Source organism: Lutra lutra, chromosome 4 (genome assembly GCF_902655055.1).
Source record: "Lutra lutra chromosome 4, mLutLut1.2, whole genome shotgun sequence".
Lineage (NCBI taxonomy): Eukaryota > Metazoa > Chordata > Mammalia > Carnivora > Mustelidae > Lutra > Lutra lutra.
In genome coordinates, this window is record NC_062281.1 from 68,967,972 (window position 1) to 68,995,476 (window position 27,505).

Sequence of the window (27,505 nt, forward strand, 5' to 3'; positions counted from 1 at the left end):
TACAATGAAGAAGATAATACAAAATCATTATATCTTTGTTTAAAAAATAATATTCTAGATTTGTTTGAAATAAACTTCTATTTTTAGTACATTATGGCTTGATAAGTTTGGAGGAGGACTCTCCAGGTCTAGAAATTTACTCACTTCTTAAAACTTTTTTTTTTTAACCTACAGGAAAACACTTTTACATGTTGTATAACTTAAATTAAGAATTGGAAGGTAACCTGTTTATAATTTAGGTATTGATTCTTTAGTCTATTTTCTCTAGTGAATTACCTTTTTTCGATTATGAGTCACATACAGAAGTTGCTATGCCGATGCACCAGGGTAGCTACTGCAAAAACAAAGAAGGTCAAGAATCTGTACATTGCAAAGTTAATTTAATATTCCACCATGGCAAGCCGTACCATTTTCTCAACTCTGCAAACTTGTTATTTGTCTTGTGTCCTGACCACACTGCATGAACTGTCCACTCAGAGCCATCAGCTATCTCTTAATGGTCAATGACGTGTTGTCACACCTCAGCTTTCCCAGCTTCTCTATAGTGTTTCACACATGACCACTTCTTTTCTTCAAACTTTACCTCTTGTCCTAACACAGCACTGTTTTGATTTCTTCCCAATTCCCTTCCATCTTCTTTGTTTGCTTCCCTTCTTCCACTTGTCAGCTAATTGGAGGAATTCCCCCAAATTCTGACTTTGTACCTTTTCTGAATTTTATGTTCATAAGCGTCACCATGAACATCTTGTTTCTTGCACAACTCCCTCCTTAGCCGTCATTTTTATTCTGTGCTGCAGAATCCAGTGCTCTGAAATATGCAACAACTGTTTAACATCTCTCACTTGCACCTCCTTTATGTCCAAAACCAATTCATAATCCTTTCATCCCTAAACCTTTCAAACTGAACTTCCTTTTTCCTATGAAGAATCAAAGCTAGGTAATCATTTCTGGCTTATTCACTTCATATATTGATTCCATAGAGTTAGTTGGCAAGAAATGTGAGTTTTATGTTCCAAATATTTTGTAAACCCAGCTCCTAGTGCTACCTCTTTCTGTCTTGATTGTACGATTATAAAATACTTTCAACTAATCTTCCTGCCTCTAATTTCTTGCCACTCTAATTCCTTCTGACTCTGCTTTCTGATTAATCATGGTTAAGTTCACAGGGAGCCAGCTTCTCATTATATATCAAATTCAGTATAAATTCCATACCTGAGTCTTCATGGTATGTTGCAACTATAAACCCCAATCTGTCTTCCCAAGTTTCTTTCTCATTGCTTCCCTGTTTATACCCTGCATACCACCCCAACTAAATTGCTCCTCAGCCAGCCTCAGTGTTTTCCTCAAGCTGTTTCCCTGGCTTCACATGATTTCTTGCCCATCTCCCCCTCCTGAAATCTTAAATGTCCTTCTACCTCAGATGCTACCTTCTGGATGGTCTTTTCCTGTTTAATTGGATAGGATTTCTTGTCCTTTAAATCCCCAGAACACTTTATTTGTACTCTTTTCATGGGACCTTTCCTTTTCTCATGTTCTCTTACAGTCATGTGTATATTTACCCTTTTTAATTTCACTATTGCATGTATTAATGTAAGAGATGTTTGCTAAGTTCCTGTGATGTGCCAGGTACTGGATTTGGCCTGGCTCTTCCACTAAAAGATAGACACAGTCCCTGTCCTCATAGAAATGGAATATTCTAGATGTAAAATTAATCTCTGAAATTATCTTCTAGAGCAGGTCAACCTCAGTCACTATTAAGATTTGGGGCCAGACAGACACATAGATCAATGGAACAGAATAGAGAGCCCAGAAATAGACCCTCAACTCCATGGTCAACTAATCTTCAACAAAGCAGGAAAGAATGTCCAATGGAAAAAAGACAGCCTCTTCAATAAATGGTGTTGGGAAAATTGGATAGCCACATGCAGAAAAATGAAGTTGGATCATTTCCTTATACCACACATGAAAATAGACTCAAAATGGATGAAGGATCTCAATGTGAGAAAGGAATCCATCAAAATCCTTGAGGAGAACACAGGCAACAACCTCTTCGACCTCAGCCGCAGCAACATCTTCCTAGGAACATCGCCAAAAGCAAGGGAAGCAAGGGCAAAAATGAACTATTGGGATTTTATCAAGATCAAAAGCTTTTGCACAGCAAAGGAAACAGTTAACAAAACCAAAAGACAACTGACAGAATGGGAGAAGATATTTGCAAATGACATATCAGATAAAGGGCTAGTGTCCAAAATCTATAAAGAACTTAGCAAACTCAACACCCAAAGAACAAATAATCCAATCAAATATACACAATGGAATACTATGCAGCCATCAAAAGAAATGAAATCTTGCCATTTGCGACGATGTGGATGGAACTAGAGGGTATCATGCTTAGCGAAATAAGTCAATCGGAGAAAGACAACTATCATATGATCTCCCTGATATGAGGGAGAGGAGATGCAACATGGGGGGTTAAGGGGGTAAGAGAAGAGTAAATGAAACAAGATGGAATTGGGAGGGAGACAAACCATAAGTGACTCTTAATCTCACAAAACAAACTGAGGGTTGATGGGGGGAGGGGGTTGGGGGGGTGGGATTATGGACATTGGGGAGGGTATGTGCTATGGTGAGTGCTGTGAAGTGTGTAAACCTGGCGATTCACAGACCTGTACCCCTGGGGATAAAAATATATGTTTATAAAAAATAAAATTAAAAAAAAAAAAGATTTGGGGCCAGATAATTTCGTGTTAAGTGGGAGCCATCCTGTACATTGCAGTGTGATTAGTACTGTTGGTGGCCTGTACCCAGTAGCTGACAGCAGTAACTCTTCCCAACTCTGACAATCAAAAATGTCTCTAGACATTGACAAATGTTTTCTGGGCAAAAAGTCATCCCTGGTCGATACCCACTGCTTTACAATGTTTATCAAAGTTCTTTTTATCAATTAATGTTGGTTGAATTAAGTTGAAATAACATTTTTCATCTTCCCACTAGGTATAGGCCACTATTATTGACTTCAGTGATGGCAGAAAGAACCGAAGATAAGGTATGGGTTTGAATGACATTTTTGGATGTGTCTTCTACGTACTAAGGTTTTGAACTGCAGCTTGTGTGCCACTGTGTGTCTCTTTTATTGATGGGAGAAACAAATGAATGAACCCACAGAGCATTATTAGCATGTTACCTGGCACAAAGTGCAAAGTAAATGTTCAACAAGTCTCCACTGTAAGCAACCTAGGGGATGAAGTGTCTTCTTTTGTTAGGTTACAGTGGGAACATTAGCAGGCTGAGAGACACACATATACTTAGCCCTAAATTGGCAATATACATGGGTTTTCTCTTCTCCTCTCCTCTGCTCTTCTCTTTTCAGGCTTGAACACCTGAGATGAAGAGTCACATGCTGTACTGACTGAGACAGCCAGGCCCCCAAATTGACATTATACAGATTAAACATAAAGTTTGAAGGGGTTTTGGGAAATAATGAACAGAGACAACTATGGTTTTTTTGGGGGGTATTTTTTTTGGAGGAAGTGAGTTTCTAGTTAGACTTTGAAAACAGTAAAGGGTATACATTAATGGAGAAGAGGGGATGCAACCTCAAATGCTTAGCTAGTTTTCTAAGAAACTTCAGAATAATAGTGGTGTTTAGCCAGGATAACCATCTACCCTGTTTTGTGGGCCTCGTTAATTATCTCAGTCAACACATGTCACAAATGTGGACTTACCATTTATAAGTAAAGTACTTTGTTTAGCATGCCCTTATATCTTTAGATCAGCAGAATTGTGCTCATGGAAATGCAAACGTTTGTTTATCATTTGGAGCCAATCCATCATGGGGCCTTCTTACTTAGCCTTTGGGAACTCAGCTTTGGTTGCATTTGTTATTCCATAGGGGCTTTTGTGATTAAGCCTTCTAGGTTTTAATGGAGAGTTCATTCCCTTCTCTATAGTTTACTGTTGTTTTGGTTAAGAATATGTTGATGTGAATGGAGCTAGCTGATAATTTTCAGGAGACCAAGAAAGAGACTATAAAATTTAGGAAATTTTATAGTACTGGAATTTTCAGTAGCATTTACAACTCAATGTATGGCAGAATAAAGCAATACAATGGAGACTTTTGTAGTGAAGTTTAACAACTCTATAATTTGGGGTAAAATAAAAAACTGATCTGGCTGACACCTTTCTGTATTTTTCTCCTCAAAAACTGAGCATGCCAATGTAATTGCTTAAATCTAAGTTCTTGTCTCATGGCTTTCATTCAATACAAATATGCCTTATATACCACTCTGTTAATCTGTGCTACTTTGCTCCCATTTGGGGAAGAAGTCTTTAATACTTTCACCCTTTTTTTCCTCCTATAGCTCACCTTGCTTTTAATGAGAGATGAGAGATTCCTTGAGGATACTGGGAAGGATGTCAGTGAAAAACATTGTTTTTACCAGGATGGACAGAAATTTAAGCTTAACTGGGGGAGGCACAAGCTTCCCCCACTTCCTTTTTCCTTGATTCTTTTCCTAGCCACCTTCTCATTTGATAAGCTGATGCTCCAAGAATCACTACTTTTCTTTGTTTTTTTTTTTTTTTTAAATAGGCACATATTGAAATATAACGTTATATTAGTTGCAGGTGTACAACTGTACAATGTACAATCAATGTACAATCATTGTACAAATATACAATGATTCGATATTTTTTTTTTAAAGATTTTATTTATTTATTTGTCAGAGAGAGAGAGAGGGAGAGAGAGCAAGCATAGGCAGACAGAATGGCAGGCAGAGGCAGAGGGAGAAGCAGGCTCCCTGATGAGCAAGGAGCCCGATGTGGGACTCGATCCCAGGACGCTGGGATCATGACCTGAGCCGAAGGCAGCTGCTTAACCAACTGAGCCACCCAGGGGTCCCTGATTCGATATTTATATATACTATGAAATGATCACCACAATAAGTCTAATTGAGATCTGTCACAGTAAATAGTTGCAATTTTTTTTAATGATGAGAATTTTAAAAATCTACTCTTAGCAAACTTTCAAATATGCAATACAGTATTATTAACTATACTCACCATGCTGTCCATTACATCCCCATGACTTACTTATTTTATAAATGAAATTTTGTACCTTTGATTCCCTCAACCCATTTTGCCCAATTCCACTCCTACCAATCTCCTGACTCTGAAAACCACCAATCTGTTCTCTGTATCTGTGAGAGAGGCTTCTTCTTCTTTTTTAAACATTCCACATATAAGTGAGATCATACAGTGTTTGTCTTTCTCTGTCTGACTTCACTTAGCATAATGGTCTCAAAGTCCATCTACAAGAATCACAATTTCTCAAGAAGACAAAGAACTTTTTTGGAACTCCCCCTTTTTCTCACCTGTCCTCCACTGTTACCTGTTATGCACTTTTGGGAAGCAAGGGCTTCCTAGCCACACAGCTGTCAGGCTTTCCATCCTTGGCTCTTTTACTTACTTGCTTTCCTACGTTGGGCAGGTATTTTATATTCTGCTTCATTGAGTTATTGTGAGGACCAAATGCATTATGTATGTAAACACTTAGCATATGTTTGGAACAGAGTTTAAAAAATTCAGTTATTATTCATATTAGCTGCTAACTGTTCGAATCTTGACTTCTGGGATATTCTTCATACATAGTGAAGATGCTTTTGCTTGTAGGTAAAACTGACTTCTAATCTTTATTTATTTTTAAAGTTTATTTATTTATTTATTTATTTGAGAGAGAGAGAGAGAGAGAGAGAGAGAGCAAAAGAGAACAAGCAAGCCAGAACACAGGTGCAGGAGAGGACCAGAGGGAGAGGAAAAGCAGACTCCCTGCTGAGCAGGGAGCCCTGGGATCATGACTTGAAAGGAAGGCAGACACTTAACTGACTGAGCCACCCAGGTGCCCCAACACTGGCTTCTAATCTTTAAATGCAACACTGACCTGAAAGTAAACATGCTCAGTCAAAGATTATTTGTTTCATGTTCGGTGGTGTTTCAAACCCTTACAAATGAAAGTCAAATATTAGCAATATTTGTAGAAACATTGTAATACTGAATTATAATATGGTAAGGGGTAAAAGGGTATGTAGGGGCAGTGGCAAAGAGAATTTTGGAGGATGGAATAGGGGATGGAAACAAACTTTTAGGCAAAAGAGGAAACAATAAGAAAAGGGAGCTACAGCACCTTCCTCCCTGGCATTAACAGCATCGGGAGAATTTCTGGGTCTGTTTAATTCATGCCTCAGTGTAGAGTGGGCTAGACTGACTCTGACACCACCAGTGTGCAGTTTCCCAGGAAATGGAAAATTCAGCAATCATAGTCCAAGCAACCAGAGAAGGGACCAGGGGTAATAGAGCAGAGATGGGGTCTGGGAGCCCAGATGAGGACTCCCTGTTGCTTTCAAGGCTTAAGCAGCTTCTCCAGAGTCTAAGGAAGGCTGGAGCTGGGCACAAGTGTAGGGCACACTGAAGCAGTAACTTCTAACTCAGGGAATGGAACAAAATGCCAAGGCAGGTGAATCTAATGGGTTTTGTAATTGAGGTTTGTAACTGAGCAATTAATGTTTACTTGTGATCTGCTCACTGATTTTTGGCTGTATAATTTCTATTTTTTTTAAAGAATTTATTTATTTATTTGACAGACAGAGATCACAGGTAGGCAGAGAGGTAGGCAGAGAGAGAGGAAGGGAAGCAGGCTCCCTGCTGAGCAGAGAGCCCGATTTGGGGCTCGATCCCAGGACCCTGGGATCAAGACCTGAGCCGAAGGCAGAGGCTTTGACCCACTGAGCCACCAGGTGACCCTAATTTCTGTTTTTTAACTTCTTAATAAAATGTAACTTTATGGTAAGGTACTTTCCCTGGATTTGTGATATTCTCGTGAATAGTGGGGAAGGTGAGGCAATGTGGGGAGGGGCCACCAGGGCGATGGCACGTATCTTTGGAACTATTTCACGAAACTAATACCTGTAGAAATTTGTTTGAAATTTGAAAAAATGTCACACTTTATATAGTATATCCAGATATACAAAGCACTTTTACATATGTAATCTTTCTTGTTTCTCACAGCAGCTCTGTAAAAAACAGATTTTCCTTTAGAACAAAATTTAGCTTAAAATTTCATTTATAATGAAAATGTGTATTGGTATATATTTGGTATACTTTGGTCTATACATTGCTACTTTCATAAATGGAATCTCCATTGCAATTATTTACCAATGGAAGTTATTTTTACTTTAGTGCCAAACACCAAGTTTTAAAATGGGATTGGAACAAAAGAATGGAGATCCAAAGTTGAATTAACTTCAATACCAGTTGCTTTTTAACTTGTATTAAGTCAGCTCTTTAACTTATGAAATGATCTTTTATTTTTAAAAAAGATTTATTTGTTTAGTTGAGAGAGAGAGGGAGAGAAAGAGAGAACAAGTGGGTTGGGGGGCAGAAGGAGAGAAAGAGAGAGAGGATCTCAAGCAGACTTCCTGCTGAGTGCAGATTCTGAACTGACTGGGGGCTAGATCTCATGACCTCGAGATCATGACCTGAACTGAAATCAGGAGCTGGATGCTTAACCGACTGAGCTGCCTGGGCACCCCAAATTATCTCTAATTTTGAATGCTTAGACTAGATTATGAGATCAAGGATGCTGTAAATTGAGAAGAACATTTCCTCCCCTGCTTTTACTGAGTTGTGAATCTAATAAAACTTGTTAAGAAGGACCCTAATTTCTGCTATGTGGCTCCCAAGATTTCAAACACATATTTTAGAATGAATGGCTTAGGAAGGTGGTAATGTTACTTTAGAATTGGTAAACTGTATATCTAAATATAAATGTAAAATACTCCTTATATGGATAAATTGATCTTATTTTGGTGTCTTTGAGTTTACCCTTTTAACTCTACCTGTAAAGATTTATTTAAAAGACGTGATAGGAATATCATAGAACTTTGTAGAAGTTATTTATAGAATAGCTTTGTAGAGGGTATTTTACTTGGCCAAATTTCTAAGAGAGGACACATTCAGCTTTTTATACCACACACACACACACACACACACACACACACACACACACACACACACACACACACATATACACACTCACTCCTGCTTCATGGTATATTCCAAAAAGAACTGATAGTTTAGGAGATATTTAAAAACCTAGGATCTTTTTTAGGCTAGTCATATCTCTTATAGTTTCTACTCAGTAACATTTATTTATGATCCATAAGTTTAGAATGTTTAGGGGAATTTGTGTCAAAATTTTAGACAAAATAATGCACAAAATAGTTTTATTTGTGTGTGCAGGAGAAAAGGGGCTGCTGAAAAAGTTGGCATATTTCTACTTGGCTTCTCTGCCCTGAAACAGCCTTGAAATCCTGGATAATACAAATAATCATACAATTTGCTTTGGATGTTTGATTATGGGCATATTTTTCCTACACTGAGAGCGTGACACTTTCAATCATGTCTTGGATTTGTAAATATAGAAACAATGTTCTTAACATAGTGTGCTTTCATTTAGAATCAGAGCCAATTACATAGGTTTTGTTCTTTGTCTGGAGATGATGGTATGCTAATCAGGGCTAGACAAAAAAATCTGAATCAAGGGAGAAATAACTGATAAGAAATGAGAAGGCCCTCATGGCCCAGGAACAAGGTCTCTTCCAGTGCTTCAGTCTGTTGTTACTGGGTGAATGGCATCCCTGGGGGTTGGAGACAAAACAAGAGGGAGGGAAGGAGTAAGAGTAGAGAAAGAGAAGATGTGAATCTGGATTAAAGGCTGGCTCACATATCCACAATTGATTTGAAAAAAAGTAGAATTCTCCTAAGAACCATTACCCTGATATGCTTTGTTCAAATTCAGAATTAAAATGATTTGGTTAAAATATCACAAACCAGTGGTTGTCAGCCAGGCACAATTTTGGCAAAGTATAAAGACACTTTTCGTTGTCTTGAGGTAGGGTGCTATTGGTGTTTAATGGTCAGAGGCCAAAGATACTGCTACACATCCAGTAATACACAGGACACTCTTCTACTATAACAAATTATCCAGCTCAACATATCAATAGTGCTGAGGTTAAGAAAACTAGCCACGGGTCATATTTTTAGTAGGTGCTTATTGGTGAGACTACTGCTTTGTTCAAAGCAATTTGTCCAAGTCTTTTATCAACATATGTGATAGAGAAGGTGATGGTAGTACTATCTTTCTTTCTTTCTGATTGTGTATTACTTTCTTTTACCCTTTCCTATAATGAGAACCAACATGGCAGGGGAAAAGGTACCCATGGACTTTGGAGTGACTGATTCTGTCATGTGATGATCATAAAAAATGTATCTCAAGAAGGTATGAGAGGATTAAATGTAATTATAGATGTTAAGGGCATAGAATGAACACAAATATCAGCTCTTACTCTGTTAGCAGAAGACCTTCAGAAAGTTAACCTCAGCAAGCTTCCATTTTCAATTGAATAAATTAAAGATGGTAATAGCTTGTGGAGATACAGTGAGGACTAATTGTAAGTGCCTCACCAATTGTTTGACATAAACAGGCACTCGAGGCACAATAACTACTGTTGTTATTTTTATCATGACAGTTCATTTCCAAAAATATGTCTAAGAGCACAGTCAAAAGTAGGTATTACTGGAGGCAGTGAGGAGAACAAGAGAATATGAACTGAGGTGAGAGAAACCTGTAGTTTTAGCTCTGGCAAAGCTGTGTAATTTTAAATAATATGTTTCCCAGTTTCCAGTTTGAGCCATTTCATAGTTCTGGTGCGTATCAAGTGCAATAGCCGTTGTGGAGTCCCTGGCACGGAGCCTGGTATATACTGAGTGTTCAGAAAGTGGTAGTTTCTCTTTCTTCCTGGCCCAGGAGACTTCATCTGTACTTCATGAACTAGAACATTGTTTTAACCTAAAACAATGCTTTAACATTGGAAGCAGAGGCTGAAGTGAAAGATGATGTGTGGGATATTTTGGAATGTGATTCTAGAGAGCAGTAGTGAAGAAATTGGAAAAAGGGAAAACCAAGGCAAGGAGGTGCTAGTGTGTAGTCTCTGCTTGGACGATGGTACTCAATTCTTTGGTATGTTCCAAGAGCCTAAGAGAATTTTCTTTTTCTTTATCATGTCTTTTGATGAGCAGAAGTTTTGATTTTGAGGAAGTCTAATTAGCCATTTTTTAAAAAAAATTGGTTAATGCTTTCTGTGTCCTAAGAACTCATTGCTTACCGTCAGATCAAAAAGAATCTTTTCTGTTTTCTTCTAATAAATGTTAGAGTTTTAATTTTTATGCTTAGGTCTGTAATTCACTTTGAATTAATTTATGTGTAAGTGAGAGATAGGAGCGGAGATGAATTCTTTTCTCTCACATGAATATATAGTTACAACACCATTTACTGGGGAAAAAACAACTCTGATCATTTATTTCCCCATTGATATTTGGTGTCTTCATCAAAATCAGTTGGCTATACATGTGTGGGTCTGTTGTTGGATTCTGTGTCCTGTTCTGTTATCTATTTTTCTATATTTGCACCAATATCCCATTGTCATGATTACATCTTTATTGTAGGTATTAAAATCAGGTAGTTTAAGTTACTCAACATTGTTCTTATTTTTCAAAATTGTTTTGGCCACTGTTAGTAATTTGAATTCCATATAAATTTAAAAATCAGCTTGCCAGTTAAAAAAACTGCTCAGGGGCACCTGGGTGGCTCAGTGGGTTAAGCCTCTGCCTTCAGCTCAGGTCATGATCTCAGGGTTCTGGGATTGAGCCCCGCATGGGGCTCTCTGCTCAGCGGGAAGCCTGCTTCTCCCTCTCCCTCTCTTCCTGCCTTTCTACCTACTTGTGATCTCTCTCTCTCTGTCAAATAAAAAAAAAAAAAAAACAAAAAACTGCTCAGATTTTATTTGGATTGTATTGACTCTGTAGATCAGTTAGGGGAAGATGATATTTTAATAATATTAATTCTTCCAAATCATGAAGATTTTATTATATTTTTTCTGTGAAAGATTTTCCTAATAAAGGCATTTAAAATGATGCATTTCCCTTTAAACACTGCTTTTGTTGCATTCTATAAATTTTGTTATGTTGTGTTTCATTATCATTCAATTAGAAGTATTTTCTAGTTTTCCTTGTCATTTTTCTTTGGATGATGCATTGTTTAGAAGTGTATTGTTTGACTTTCAATTTCTTTGGATTTTTTTTTTTGATGTCCTATTATTATTATTATTTAATTTGATTTTTCTTATTCTGAGAACACTATATCAACCTTTTGAAATGTATTGAGACTTTGTTTTTTATTTTTTAAGATTTATTATTTATTTTTAGAGTGAGTGAGAGAGAATGAGCATGCACGAGCAGAGGGAGGGGCAGAGGGGGAGAGAGAGAGAGAGAATCTTTAGCAGACTCCCTGCTGAGTGGGGAGCCTAATGGGCTTGATCCCAAGACCCTGAAATCATGACCTGAGCTGAAGTCAGATGCTTAACTGAGTCACCCATGCACCCCTGAGACTTATTTTAGGGCTTAACATATAGTCTATTTGAAGAATATTCTACGCTCATTTGAAAATAATGTGAATTCTGAACTTCTTGGGTATTGCTAGATATTAAGTCAAGCTGTGAATAGCATTCAGATCTTCTGTATCCTTACAACTTTTTAAAAATCTCTTTGTCCTATCAATTACTGAGAGATAAATGATAAAATATTTAATAATGTTTGTGGATTTTTTTTTTTAGTTTTATAAATATTTGCTCTATATGTAGAGTGCATATACACATTTAGGTGCATGTACACATTTAGGATTATAATGTCTTCCTGGTGAATTAACTCTTTTTTTATTACAAAATACTACTACTTGTCCCTGGAAATATGTATAGTTTTGAAGTCCACTTTGGTGTAAATCTAGTGATTTTAAATTCTGTTTGCATTGTCACTCTCTCTCTTTTTTTTTTTTCCTCTCAGCTGATTTGTATCTTTATATTTAAAGTGTGTGCCTTGTCTACAGCATGTAGTTAGGTCTTGATGTTTAGTCATTCTGAGTCTCTTCCTCTTAACTGGAGAGTTTAGTATATGTGCTGCCGAAGTGAGCTTAACTGGAGAGTTTAATCCATTTACATTGAATGTGCTTATTGGTATGGTTTAGTTTATATCTGCCATTTTGCTATTTGTTTTCAATTTGCCCCATCAATTTTTGGTTCTTCTTTTCCACCCTTGTTTTTATTTAATCTAGTCTTTTTTTTTTTAAGTTTAGTCTTGGGGCGCCTGGGTGGCTCAGTGGGTTAAGCCGCTGCCTTCGGCTCAGGTCATGATCTCGGAGTCCCGGGATCGAGCCCCGCATCGAGCCCCGCATCGAGCCCCGCATCGAGCCCCGCATCGAGCCCCGCATTGAGCCCCGCATCGGGCTCTCTGCTCAGCGGGGAGCCTGCTTGCTCCTCTCTCTCTGCCTGCCTCTCTGCCTGCTTGTGATCTCTCTGTCAAATAAATCTTTAAAAAAAAAAATTTAGTCTTATGTTTTATATTTTCTGTTGTCCTTTTAGTTTATTTATTTATTGTTGGGTGCTCTAGGAATTACAATAGTCACCCTTAACCTACTATGGTCTACTCAGAATGAAGAGTGAATCACTTCATATAAAATGTGAGAAAATTCAATATTATAAATCCACTTATATCTCTTTCTTTTTTTGCTGTTGTTGCTATATATTATTTTGCTTTACATATGTTATAAGCCCCCATGTTATTATGTTATTATTTTGTTTTGAACAGTATGTTGTCCTTTAAGGAAATTTAAAAAAGAAAAAAAAGGTAGATCTTTATATATATTTACCCATATATTTACCATATGTGGTACATCTTATGCCTTCATATAGATCCAAGTTTCCATCTGCTATCATTCCTTTGAACCTGGAGATTTATTTATTTATGTATTTCTTTGTTTGTTTGCTTGCTTTTTTAGTGTTTCCTATAGTGTAGGTCTACTGTTGAAAAATTTTCTCAGCTCTAATCTGAAAGTTTCTTTATTTTATTCTAATTTTGAAAGGTTTTCTCTAGACATAGAATTCTAGTTGCCATTGCTCTTTGAGCTTTACAAGATGTCCTTACATTGTGTCTGTTCTTCACTGATTCTGTTGAGAAGTGAGTCATCACTATTCCTGTCATCCCATATGTGATATGTCATTTTTCTCTTACCTTTGATTTTGATGTGATTAGGTATGTTTTTTTTTTATATTCCTCTTGCTTGAGGTTCACTGAACTTCTTGGATCTATAAGTTAATTTAAAAATCAAATTTACCCCAATTAAAGTAAAGTTTAGTGGCTTGAAACAATAACATTTATTAACTCACAGTTTCTGGAGGTTGGGAGTCTGGGCTAGAATCTTGACCATTATCTTGATTATACAGACATCTTTGTTTTGTTTCCAGTTTCAGAGGGAAAGCTTTCAACATTTCACTATTGACTATGATGTTTGTTGTAGGTTTTTTGTTTTGTTTTGTTTTGTTTTTCTAAGGTACCCCACATCATCTCTAGGAAGTTCTCAAGTCCCATTCTATCTAGTTTGCTGATAGTTTTTAATATGAATAGAAATTTCATTTTATCAATGTTCTTTCTATATTTATTTGAATGATTCTTTTTCTTTATTTTGTTAACATGTTGAAATATAATGATTGTTTTTAAAAAAATTAAACCAACTTTGTATTCCTAGAGTAAATCCAGTTTGATCATTATGAATTATCTTGATTTACATATCTGGATTCAGTTTACTAATACTTTTATCAGGATTTTTTCATCTATGTTCATGGGAGACACTGATCTGTAATTTTTTTCTTATAACATCCTTGTCAAGTTTTCAAGGTTATTCTTGACACAATCTTATTAATAAGTGGCAAAGCTAATATTCAAACCATGAAGGTTGGCTTCAAAATCTATGCTTTTAATTATAGTGCTTTGTTGACTTTCCTCTTAATTCCTCTCTTTCTCTCTCAATATGCATATCCCAAGCCTCAATTCTCCCAGGGAAACACAAAGAGTACCATCTAACACTGCATAAGCAATACTTTGCATTAAAGGAGAGAAATCCTGAGATTGGGGCCCAAAACTTTTCTAATGGGCAGTAAACATGACTGTCCTTTGCTCTGGACAGGCCTTCTTTTAGTTTTGAAATGCATCACACACCTGGTACCTTCAGAAACTGTACACATAGTGTTTCCTCTGCTAAAACTACCTTCTCCAAACCCAAGTTCTTGACAGTTTATCCCTAAGATGTCAGTCTAAGTACCTCTTCCCCACAGAAGACTTCTTTGACTCCAGTGGTTTGGGGAGGTCACTTTCTTCATTAGTGCTCTTTTTCTGCACACCTTTCTTCTTCTCTGTAATATATAATTACAACTGTAAGGAAATAATTCACTGTGTAAAGTTTGTGTCTCCAGCTTGAATATAAACTCCTTGAGGGTAGAGACTGTGTCATTCTTATTCATGGCACCTAATACATATTTATCGAATGTCTGAATTCTCTAAGTTCCTTTTTTAAAATTAAAATATTTTTAAAAAGATTTTATTTATTTATTTGAGAGAAGGATTACACACAAGCAGGGTGGGAGTGGGGTTGGTTGGGTGAGTGGGGCAGAGGAAGAGGGAGAAACAGACTCCCGGCTGAGCAGGGAGTCCAAAGCAGGGCTCCATCCTAGGATCCTGGGATCATGACCTGAGCCAAAGGCAGACATTTAACTGACTAAGAGCACACATATATTACTGCAGTTTTGTGGATGGATAGAAGGGTTGACAACATAATACATATTTTTACTTTTCCAAAAGATTCCACTAAGTTCATCTCTTGATCTACTTTTTGCTTTCTATTACTACAACAACCTCGCTTGACCTTCATACACGTGTATCTATTGGCTTGAGTCTCTCACAAAGTGGGAGGGAATAGGGCTAGAAAGGAAGTTGCTAATGAAAGGTAGCCTGGATCATGGACAATAGAGACACTAGAAATAATGAAGAGTATTATATTGTATATGCTATAATATAGAGTAATAATAGTAATATATAATAATGCTACAATATATAATAATAATAATAATACATAATAGTAATAGAGTAAATAGCTAATATTTACTGAACACTTAATATATGCCAGGCACTGTAGTAGTACTCTACACATCTTCATTTAATCTTCATGGCATTATTGTAATATAGTTCAGTTATTATCACCATTTTATAGGTAAGAAACTGAAACTTGAAGACACGAAGTTACTCTCTTAAGGTCACAGAGCCAGTGAATGGCAAGGCTAGGACTTGAACCCATGTCAGCATGACTCCAAGAATCCATGCTCTTACCTACTGAACCATAGACTGCCTTATATAATTTCCACTGGTTGTCAAAATATGGTGAGAATCCTTAGGAAAGAGATTATAAAGTGATTTCTTTGATCTAATTTCAGTTCTACAGTGACAAGCAAATCTTTGTGATAAAGAAAATATTCAGATTTAGAACTGCAAGTGCCTTTCTAGTTGGCTCAAAATTATTTGGCTTTGTGATGGGGTTAGTTCTATGATTCTAATTAAACTTTTTCAGTTTTCTTAACGGTTGGTTAATCTTAAGCTTTAAAAAAGAAATCGTAATTTAGCAGCTCAAAAGATGAGTTTACCACTAAATGCACAAATATAAGTACATATAACTTTTTCATGAGAAAACTCAGTCAAGTTCTTGGGTAAAAGACATTCCTTCAACATACACTGCAACAGCAGTGTAATGACTGCTCACCAGAAATTCCAGTGTCACTAAAAATGCCTACTTCGGATAAGATTAAATCCTTTATTACTCTGGTTATTGTAGAGATGGTGCCAAGACAGTGAAGTCTTATGAAAGACATTTATTTTTCCATGGAATATGTTAATATTTATTTAATTAAACTCATAACCCTTTGTTTAGAATGTATTTATAGAAAAGGGAGAAAAACAGACTCTGCAATTAGTTTTCTTGTATCTAGGACAAGCTTGTTATAACAGTCATGGGACACATTTTACGGGTGCTATTTCGGCATTGACTATTTTGAAAACTAGGAGAAAAATGCTTTAAAGTCAATACTGTCCAATTTAAAAATACTGAGTTGGACCATATACCATAACATATATTTAACCATTTCCAATTTCTTATGAATCAGGTATGTGCACTGACTTTCCATTTTAGAGATGGCTCAATTATCTTGGTATTCTTACATTTTTAACAAATGTCTAAAAGGATTATGATACTGTTTTTTCTTCTCCTTTCAGAGGCCTACTGAGACAATGACTGCTTCTTAATGTCCCTTGTGCTCGCCATCCTGTATATGATCATTTTGACTACCTAGGGTATAACTCAGCATTAGTGGTTTGACTGACTGTCCTTTAGGGCTGTCAGAACTTGGTAACTCTCTTCCCCTCCATTTTCTCTCTTCCATCCCTCATTCTTTTTTTTTTTTTTTAAAGACATTATTTATTTACTTGACAGACAGAGATCACAAGTAGGCAGAGAGGCAGGCAGAGAGAGAGAGAGGAGGAAGCAGGCTCCCCGCTGAGCAGAGAGCCCAGTGCGGGGCTTGATCCCAGGACCCTGGGATCATGACCTGAGCCGAAGGCAGAGGTTTTAACCCACTGAGCCACCCAGGTGCCCCCTCCCTCCCTCATTCTTAAAAATTGGGATATAAGAGAGATAATATACAGTAGAAAAGGGTAGGCTACATAAGAGTTACAACTGAGTACTATGGGAAGACAGAAGATATACTAGGTTTAGGGAAAATCAAGGGGACTTGCTGCATGAGGTGCCATCAAGTTAGACAATTTAGACACAGAGATCAGAGGAAGGATTTCTAGCATGTGCAAAGACATGTGGTGTGTTGTTCAAGTATTTGATAAGTGATTAAAAATATTTAAAAAATAAAATAAGTACATATTTAATTAAAGTGAGAAAAACCACAAGTTTTCTTGTGTGACTTGAGTTATTGGCTAGGTCTTAGATGGGAACCATTTTCCACACACAGAACCTCTGCAGATCAGTTATTTGAAGAAAGACTTTATTTTCCCTTTAGCTCTTGCCCAGGGGCTTATGGTCCTACCAAAATGCCCTTTGGCAGCAACTGTGGCTGACAAGAAATGAGGAGATTGGATGTCAATTGGCTGTCATAACCTGGTTAGATTTGTCATTGTCCTCATAGCACTCTGAGACACTTGAAGCACATATTACAATGGCAATAATGAGTTATTCATCTAATTACTGTTTTAATGTCTGTCTTTATTGCAAATCTATTGAGTTTGTAAAGGAAGGGACCCATTTGGTTGCTTACTACTCTATACTGAACGTAGTGCCTGGCATGTAGTGGGTGCTTAGTAAATAAATGTGGAATGAATGGTTTGCCCTCAACCATTCATAACCGAGATTATTGTGAATGAAAGCACAGTAAGTTTTTTTTATTTATCTAAAATATATGTTATATAAGGGAGTGATGGGTAATTATGTTTGGAAGATAATTTAGTATCAGATCCTTAAGGAATCTGAGTATTAAAGGCTTAGTACTGAGGTGCCTGACTGACTCAGTTGGATAAGCCTTCAACTCTTGATTTCAGCTCAGGTCATGAATTCAGGGTTATGAGATCGAACCCCAGGTTGAGCTCTGTGCTCAGTGGGGAATCTGCTTGGATTCTCTCACTTCCTCTCCCTGTGCACCCCCTGCCTCCTGCTCTTTCTCCCTTTCTTAAATAAATAAATCTTAAAGAAAAAAAAAAGGCTTAGTACTTTCAGTACTATGGTAAGCAATAGACTATTTATTAAAAAAGATTTTATTTATTTATTTGACAGAGAGAGACAGAGATCACAAGTAGGCAGAGAGAAAGGGGGAAGCAGGCTCCCTGCCAAGCAGAGAGCCTGATATGGGGCTCAATCCCAGGACCCTGAGATTATGACCCGAGCTGAAGGCAGAGGCTTAACCCACTGAGCCACACATGCGCCCCGCAATAGACTATTAATTAAAAGTCTTGCCATTTGCGACGACGTGGATGGAACTAGAGGGTATCATGCTTAGCGAAATAAGTCAATCAGAGAAAGACAACTATCATATGATCTCCCTGATATGAGGGAGAGGAGATGCAACATGGGGGGTTGAGGGGGTAGGAGAAGAGTAAATGAAACAAGATGGGATTGGGAGGGAGACAAACCATAAGTGACTCTTAATCTCACAAAACAAACTGAGGGTTGATGGGGGGAGGGGGTTGGGAGGGGGGGTGGGGTTATGGATATTGGGGAGGGTATGTACTATGGTGAGTAGTGTAGTAGTAGTAGTAGTAGTAGTAGTAGTAGTAGTATGCTGTGAAGTGTGTAAACCTGGCGATTCGCAGACCTGTACCCCTGGGGATAAAAATATATGTTTATAAAGCTGTAAAAAAAAAAAAAAGAAAAAAGAAAGGATGAATACCCAAGTTTTGTAGCAACATGGACGGGACTGGAAGAGATTATGCTGAGTGAAATAAGTCAAGCAGATAGAGTCAATTATCATATGGTTTCACTTATTTGTGGAGCATAACAAATAGCATGGAGGACAAGGGGAGATGGAGAGGAGAAGGGAGTTGAGGGAAATTGGAAGGGGAGGTGAACCATGAGAGACTATGGACTCTGAAAAACGATCTGAGAATTTTGAAGGGGTGGGGGGTGGGAGGTTGGGGGCACCAGGTGGTGGGTATTGTAGAGGGCACGGATTGCATGGAGCACTGGGTGTGGTGCAAAAATAATGAATACTGTTATGCTGAAAAAATAAAAAATTAAAAAAAAAAAAAAGTCCTAAGCAGGTAAGTGATGAGATCAGCTTTTTTTTTTTTTTTCAAATTTATTTATTTGTTAGAGAGCGAGCACAGGCAGACAGAGTGGTAGGCAGAGGCAGAGGGAGAAGCAGGCTCCCCACCGAGCAAGGAGCCCGATGTGGGACTCAATCCCAGGATGCTGGGATCATGACAAGATCAGCTTTGTTTTATGAAAATAAATCTCTTAACATTACCTGAAGAATTAGAGTACAGGAACAGGAATCCTATAGTCACAGTCACTTGGTCACATCACTATTGCTTTAGCCCTTTGCTTATAAAAGTGATCTGCAGGTAATTTTCCTTGTGTTCTGCCTGACTCCACCCCTTGGATTCCATGTAGAAGAAAGAGTTGTGGTGGTAATATGGATGTGGGGAAGAGGAGGACACTGCATGGAGTGGGGGTTTAAGTGGCAAGTTGGGCATAAATATATGTGCATTCTTACCACAAATTTAAGATTTATTTTACACTTTTTCAAAAGCATGTCAGTCATTTACAAGGCAAACTTAAGGTTCTGATGTGGACAGCAAAAAGGGGCTACAACACCTATGATTGGTTAATTGGTTGAACTGAACTCAGTGATGTATGATCAGGAAATGGCTTAATTTTTCTCTAATCATTGTCTCTAATGTCTCCCTTGACTCTTCCTTTTCCTACCTTTGTCAACATCTTCACACTTCAAGAAGATCCAATAGCTCTCTGGTCAATTTCTGATATTAAACTTAGTCCAGTCCAATTCAAAACTTGAGTCTTACATCTAGTTCAGAGGTGCTCTCCTGCCTGCCACATGACCTGTAACTCAGGGAAAGATGGTATGTGCTGTCTTTTCACACATTGGGCACTTCTAGTCCTCTTTTTCCCTCCCTCTTGTTCTTCTGGGTTATAGTTTAGAGAGGGAGGGTACACAGAAGAAAAGGGTCAAAGATATTACTACTTAGTTTATGATATTTGTAGTTCAAAATACTGACTTTTTGGGATATATTTGTGGTTTCATTAGAGGAGCCAAGGGAAATTCCTCATGCCATCATTCTTTATTGTGAATAATGCACTATATTGGGGGAATTCCTATAACTCATAATCCCAGTGATCTACCCTATAGCCACTTAATAGTGGGGTGCCCCCCACCCTGACTGGTTTTTTATTGGCCAATGGGGTCCCAACATGATGATTCAAGCCCATCTATCTTCCTTGATATCCACTTGATTCTTGGGAAACTTATACACATTTGTCTTGACAATAAGTAGTGGGCATTCTAGTCTTGCTTCACTGTTGCTTCTTTTTTTCCTCTATTGTCTTAGGCTAATCCCTGTAATTGCTTGTCTTCAGAATTCCCCCTTCATAGAGTTCCCCAAGAAGAGACAGATATCAATCTCTGTGTTTATATATACTCCCCAGGTCTGGGAATCATATATCAGTTTTATCCAAGGCTTCTCTTAGCCTTTTTCTTTGAGCCTCTTAGTAACATTGGGACCTTTGGATCTATATCTTTGTAATTATCCATCTGGGCAGTGAGTTGCTGATGTTCTTTTCTTGCAGGTTCCCTTTTATCTGTATGTCTTGCTCTCTTGAAACATTCTTGAATTGGTTTCAGTAAAAGAAAGGAGGAAGCACCCTCATTCTCACTTTCATAGAAAAGAGAGAAGAAATGTCCCACTAAACTCACAACACAGTGATATCATATGATTCTTCCAAAGAACCCTAGCTTTTTTGCTAGTATGGATTCATGGGGTAATGGGTCTCTGGACCAGTTTTACTGTCTTTTAGCAAATTCTGTGTGTATGCACTTGGCATCTTTTTTAGGTGTCTGGCATTGCTTATTTTATACTATTCTCAGCTTTGGTTCTATAACGGAAATTCTGGACCAAATGAAAAGACCCATTTGATTTACTAGAATATACATAGTCCCTGTTCTGGAGGACCATAGAGTTTGGGAACTGCCCATCAAAAGAGGTGATAACAAGCAATCTCAGCAGTTAAGAAAAGAGTGACTTAATTTGTTCATTCATTCATTCATTCATTCATTCATTTCCATAAGTTAGTTACTCTTACAAGAACTGAGAATGATGTATGAGCAAATCTTAATAATTGCTGCCTAATTGAGGTGACAGTCTAGTGGGAGAGATAGACATTAAACAAGTAGATACACATAGTTTTACAAATTATAATTTAGGTAAAGACCAGCATGCCACAAGAAAGAACAACATGGTACATGATGGCCAGACTAGGTTTGGCTCCTTCCTAGGGCAGTCACCTAGAGACTTTATCAGATCATTCCCTGCAGTAACGATCAGTTGTGAGTTCTTTTTAGGAGTAAGGTTGCAATGCCGGCCAATGACAAGCAGAGTTTATTGGTTCGTTAATTCATTTGATAGTAGTTTTTTAGTGGCAACCATTTTCTAGGTAACACTTGCTATTTCAGCAAGTGCTGAAAATACCAAAGTGTATAAAATTAAGTTCCTGCTGTCACGATTACAGTCTAATGGGAGGTAGAGCTAAATACAAAGTCAGTGTGGGACACTAAGGTGAGGATAAGCACAGAAAAGCTAGGGACTGATGACCTCTTTGCTTTTGGAGAGCAGTGGGGAGACATGCTGGGAGGTGTGACACTAAGTGGTTTCTTGAAGGATAAGGGGGTGCTGACTAGACAAAGCAGTGAGAGGGGGAGAAGAAGAAGATTATTCTAGATGGTAAAGCACCATGCTCAAAGACATGGAACCAACTGTTCTAATCAGTGAATATCAATACATTGGAGTGCTTTGAATAGGTTATCCCTGTGCAAAGATACTTCCTCCCAGTCCTTGCAGTGAATTCTACTATTTATCCCAATGTATCATGATATGAAAAGAGTGGGGAGCAGTAGTTTAGAAGATAGAGAGAACATGATATATTTAGGGAATTGCACAAGTGTTGAAATATGTGAGACATGGAAAGAGATGCTGACCAAGTATTGGTTTAACCCATCACACTGATATGCATATGTAACGATATTTTCATCAATATAATCTTCAAGCTAGCAAGATCAAGAACTATAGGAATAGGGAAAAGATTTATTATTGAGTGAGTGTTACAAGCTTTTGCTATCCCAACACAGTTATGAGAGATAATTTTGATCTTGTCTCCTTTGCCCACCTCCCTGATCTTCAAGGAGAATGTGGTTTGGTTCCTGGACACTTATGGTGCAGAATCAGGAGGCTACTGAGAGAGGGTCAGGATTAGAGAGACCAAAGGAAAGGGGAAAGGGAAAAAATGGCAAAAGCCATATTGACTCATGGTGGGGAAAGTTTGGAGGGTACAAGAGAAGACAAGAATTGATGTGGCTGTACAGTATAAATTGAAACTGAGTAAATTTTCTTTAAGATTTGCATGTGTATGTTTTGGAATTCTTTCAAAAATTACGTTAGAATACTGTCTTCCTTCTTCATATGTGAAACAGAAGAGAGATTGGTCTATAGAAGTACCAGGATTTATTTGGTTTGCACTGTACATGCAGGCTTATACAGAAAAGGAGGTTTAGTGCAACATGGGAAATAATCTCTGGATATGGAACTAGAATATAGAATTCTTGCTTTTGACATTTAGTAGTGACATGATTTGGATAAGCCTCTATTATTTCTTGGAGCTTTTCCATACCTCAATTTCCTCATAAATGAATAAGGATATAGTAACTTTCATATATAAATGTAAATATAAGTATATATATATCTCACTATATTATACTCATATAATATAGTACTTCATTGGGTCAATGTGAATAATAAGACAGGAACGTGCTTTGCAAATTACAAAGAGTTATCCAGAGTTTCATGATAGCAGTAATAATAGTGATGTTCATGTTAACAAGAATATCTTTTAATTTTTTAAACAGTACAAAATTACACCCTTACTGGCTTTTGAGAAATGATAGTTGATGGTGTTAATAAGGAGGAGACAGGAAAAACACAACTTCCCTCAAGTCCGGATGGTGATGACTCCAATTTAGAGAAAACTAACTGCTCATCAGGAATGACCCTACACTTGAAGAGAATACAGTTTAAAATCACTGCTGTTTCCTTTTTAATATTTTTCCTATATACCTGAATTCTTATTGTTCTATCTGAAAATGCCACAGTAGAGTCCCTGTGTTCTTTGGTGCTGGCATGCTGCAAAATCCTGTGATAGAGGGGTAGCTAATAAATTATTTGACAGGAAATATAGAAAAAAAAATCTTTGTAATTCACAGTTCTGACATAATGAAAAGCTTATAATTCACTAGTGTGACCTCACAGCTGTGAATTACAAGTTTCACTTGACTCGTTCACAATTTGTCTTTGAATTTATACTATGAAAAGTGAGAACCATATTGTCAAACTGTCACTCCATATTGATGTATTACTGCTTAAGATTAAGAAACATTTTGTCAAAGAGCAGAAAATAAAAATACCCTAAAAGAAGATGGAGTTGGATACAAATTTGAAGGGGTGTATGAGGCAAAGACAAAAATGTCTAGAAAAAAAGCAACATGCAGTGTTTGTGTCTGTCCAGGGACTTATTTTTTAATCCCTTCATTTAATAACAGTAAACGTCTGTATAAATCTTAGTATATGCCAGGCAGTCTTATAGCCACTTTAGATATAAACATATTTATTTATTTATTTATTTATTTATTTATTTATTTATTTATTTATTTTAAAGATTTTATTTATTTATTTGACAGAGATCACAAGTAGGCAGAGAGGCAGGCAGAGAGAGGAGGAAGCAGGCTCCCTGCTGAGCAGAGAGCCCGATGCGGGGCTCGATTCCAGGACCCCGAGATCATGACCTGAGCCGAAGGCAGAGGCTTTAACCCACTGAGCCACCCAGGCGCCCCAGATATAAACATTTTTAAAACCCAAGAAACCCCTGAGAACTAGGTATTATTTTTATTTCTATTTTCTTTTATGCAGAAACTGAAGCACAGAGAGGTTAACCAACTTGCCTAAGTTCACACTACCAGTAAGTGGCAAAGCCAGGATTCAAACCCAAGTCTCATGGCTCCAGAGGCCAGACACCAAAGCCTCTGTACCACATGGTCTTTGTGAAAATGTTACTGAAGATTGAGTTGGCTGAGCCTATACTAATCTTTTATCTTTAACATCAATTTATTTATTTTTTAAAGATTTTATGTACTTATTGAGAAAGAGAATGAGAGAGAGAGCGCATGAGAGAGAGAGCATGAGAGAGGGGAGGATCAGAGGGAGAATTAGACTCGCTGGGGAACAGGGAGCTGGATGCAGGACTCCATCCTGGGACTCCAGGATCATGATCTGAGCTGAAGGCAGTCAATTAACCAACTGAGCCACCCAGGCATCCTAACATCAATTTAAAAGTATCTTTGGGGCGCCTGGGTGGCTCAGTGGGTTAAGCCTCTGCCTTTGGCTCAGGTCATGATCTCAGGGTCCTGGGATCGAGTCCCGCATCGGGCTCTCTGCTTGGCAGGGAGCCTGCTTCCTCCTCTCTCTCTCTCTCCGCTTGCCTCTCTGCCTGCTTGGTCTCTGTCAAATAAATAAATAAAATCTTTAAAAAAAATATCTTTGATCAGATCTTTTCATAGTAATATTTCAAAAGAATGGAAGGTAAGAAAGAGACAGCTAGTATTACATTTCACTTATTTAGATTTAGAACAGATGAAGGTTCTCTATTCTGGACATGTCTAAAATCATTTTTAACTCTTCAAGAATCTTCGAGTAAAATATACAAAGTAGGTTGTCATTCTGATGGTACTTTTCTTTGTAACTTTTAATTTTAATATATTTCCAAACACAGAAAAATTTAAAGGATAGTACTAAGAACTGTTGTATATCTTTATCCAGATTTATGAATTGTTTAAATTTTGCCTCATTTTTCTCTTTCTCTAGGATCATTTGAAATGGAGAGGTAAAGTGTCTCTTCATCCTTAAATCTTTCAGTGTGTATTTTCTGAAAGGAAGAATATTGTCTTTTATTTTATTTTATTTTATTTTAAGATTTTACTTATTTATTTGACACAGAGAGAGAGCGAGAGAGCGAGAGAGAGAGAGATCACAAGTAGGCAGAGAGCCAGGCAGAGAGAGAAGGGGAAGCAGGCTCCCTCCTGGGAGCCTGATATGGAGCTCCACCCCAGGACCCTGAGATCATGACCCGAGCCGAAGGCAGAGGCTTAACCCACAGAGCCACTGGTGCTTGGGGCACCACCCAGGTGCCATAAGAACGTTGTCTTCTTAATCATAGTTACAATCACCAACATTAGGAGAGTTCACATTCATACAATGCTGACATCTAATCCACAGTCCATATTCAAATTGTCCAACATTCCCCAAAATGTTCTTTATAATGAATTTTTTTTTTTCCTGTACTGGAGAGTTCTTTTACCCACCTCCCCACCTTTTTAAAAATTTAATTTTATTTTTTCAATATTCCAAGATTCATTGTTTATGCACCACACCCAGTGCTCCATGCAATGCGTGCCCTCCACAATACCCACCACCAGGATCTCCCAACCCACTACCCTCCTCCCCTCCAAAACCCTTAGTTTGTTTCTTAGAGTCCACAGTTTCTCATGGTTTGTCTCCCCGTCTGATTTCCCTCAACTCACTTCTCCTCTCCTTCTCCCAATGTCCTCCATGTTATTCCTTATGCTCCACAAGTAAGTGAAACCATATGATAATTGACTTTCTTTGCTTGACTTATTTCATTCAGCATAATCTCCTCCAGTCCTGCCCATGTTGATACAAAATTGTGTATTCATCCTTTCTGATGGAGCCATAATACTCCATAGTATATTTGGACCACATCTTACTTATCCATTCGTCCATTGAAGGGCATCTTGGTTCTTTCCACAGTTTGGCAACTGTGGCCATTGCTGCTATGAACATTGGGGTACAGATGACCCTTCTTTTCACTACATCTGTATCTTTGGGGTAAATGCCCAGTAGTGCAATTGCAGGGTTATAGGGTAGCTCTATTTTTAATTTCTTAAGGAATCTTCACACTGTTTTCTAAAGTGGCTGTACCAACTTGCATTCCCACCAACAGTGTAAAAGTGTTCCCCTTTCTCCACATCCTCTCCAACACATGTTGTTTACTGTCTTGTTAATTTTGGCCATTCTAACTGGTGTAAAGTGGTATCTCATGGTGGTTTTGATTTGAACACTCCTGATGGCTAATGATAATGAACATTTTTTCATGCATCTGTTAGATATTTATATGTCTTCTTTGGAGAAGTGTCTGTTCATGTCTTCTGCCCACCTCCCTTCTACACGTGAATGTTCTTAGGAGTTTTGTTTGTAATAATCAAAACTGGAAACAACCAAAATAGTAAAACTGTGGTAAATAGTTAGACTTTGATACATTTATACCATGAAATACTATTTAGTCATAATAAGGAATGAATTATTGATACAGGTAACAATAGATAGTTAGATCTCAAGGGTATTATGCTGAGTGAAAAAAAGACAGTAATATGCCATATAATGTGATTCATATAACACTCTCAAAATGGCAAAATTAAAAATAGGGAAAATAGGACTTAGGGAAGATTTTTTTGGGTGTGTGTGTGTGTGTGTGTGTGTGTGAGACAATAAAGGTGTAGCCATAGGGAGATCTCTGTGGTTATGGAATTGTCCTAAATCTTGATTGTGATGGTGGTTGCATAAATTTACATATGACAAAATGGCATAGAATCACACACACATTTTACAAATGTCAGTTTTCAAGTTTTGATATTGTGTAAGATGTGACTATTGTGGGAGATGGGTAAAGGTTACATGAGATAATTCTGTATTATTTTTTGAAACTTCCTGAAAATCTGTTTCAAAATGGGGAATTAAAGAAAAAAGTTAAGAACATTTTGTGATTGATTTATCTCATGAATTATGTAGGTGAGGTCTTTAATTCTTCAGAGTACAAAACTTACGTATAACTGGCAGAATAATTATGTGTTTTTGTGTCTAGTTAGTTATTTTCCACCATGTTGTATCTTAAAGTCATTAATAGCAAGTGTTATAAATAGCCGGGTATAAAAGCGATTTAAGAACAAATAAATGGACAGACTACCAATGTCATGATTACTCCTCAGATGTTGTAAAATCAAGTTCATTTCAGTTCAAAGAATTCCCAGACTGTGTTTCAGGTGCTGGATTAATAAACTATTCATTTTGTCTTGAGCAGGTCATCTGTCTTTTCCTCTGACTTATTCTGGTGTTCTTTTTCCCTGCTTGCATTATTACTGCTGCATTTGGCCAGCTACCTACAAAGAAGACTCCCAAGATCTGAGGTGGTGTTCTTTTTAAACTATTTTTTTTTTAGCCTAGACATAGGCTGGTTGGCTCCATTACTTCAGCTGCTGAATCTGTTTTGGACTTCAGCACATTCCAGTACCAACTGCCTGGGAGATATTCTTTACCTCTACTTGTAATAACCACCTTTATATAGTTTAAAAAGTAACCTGTATTGGGCTCTGAATAGTTCATAGAAATTTCAGTAGGATCCCATGTAGTTCATAATGGTTCCTTATAGCAACTCTCTCCCCTAATTCAGATTTGAGTCCAGAGATCAATGAGGAATATAAGTAACAGATACCATACTGTACCTCAGATTGACCCTCCTCAAATCCAACTCTCTCCTCTTTCTAATCTTCTCTCAAAATTGTTGCCCAATATCAATTTACAGGGCAATGTAAATGCTTTATCTTCTTTT

General features: G+C 37.5%; 1 long non-coding RNA gene across 2 annotated transcripts; it reads right to left on the reverse strand.

Moving 5' to 3' along the window:
- Positions 1-329: 329 nt before the first annotated feature.
- LOC125098639 (uncharacterized) lies at positions 330-27,444 on the reverse strand. Of its 2 annotated transcripts, none has more exons than XR_007126900.1 (4): positions 27,399-27,444; positions 14,264-14,354; positions 13,177-13,250; positions 330-808 (listed from the first exon to the last, which is right to left on the reverse strand). It is a non-coding gene; the product is annotated as an uncharacterized LOC125098639 (long non-coding RNA). The 2 variants fall into 2 exon arrangements; XR_007126899.1 differs by lacking the exon at positions 330-808 and adding an exon at positions 8,220-8,693.
- Between the last annotated feature and the right edge of the window lie 61 nt (positions 27,445-27,505).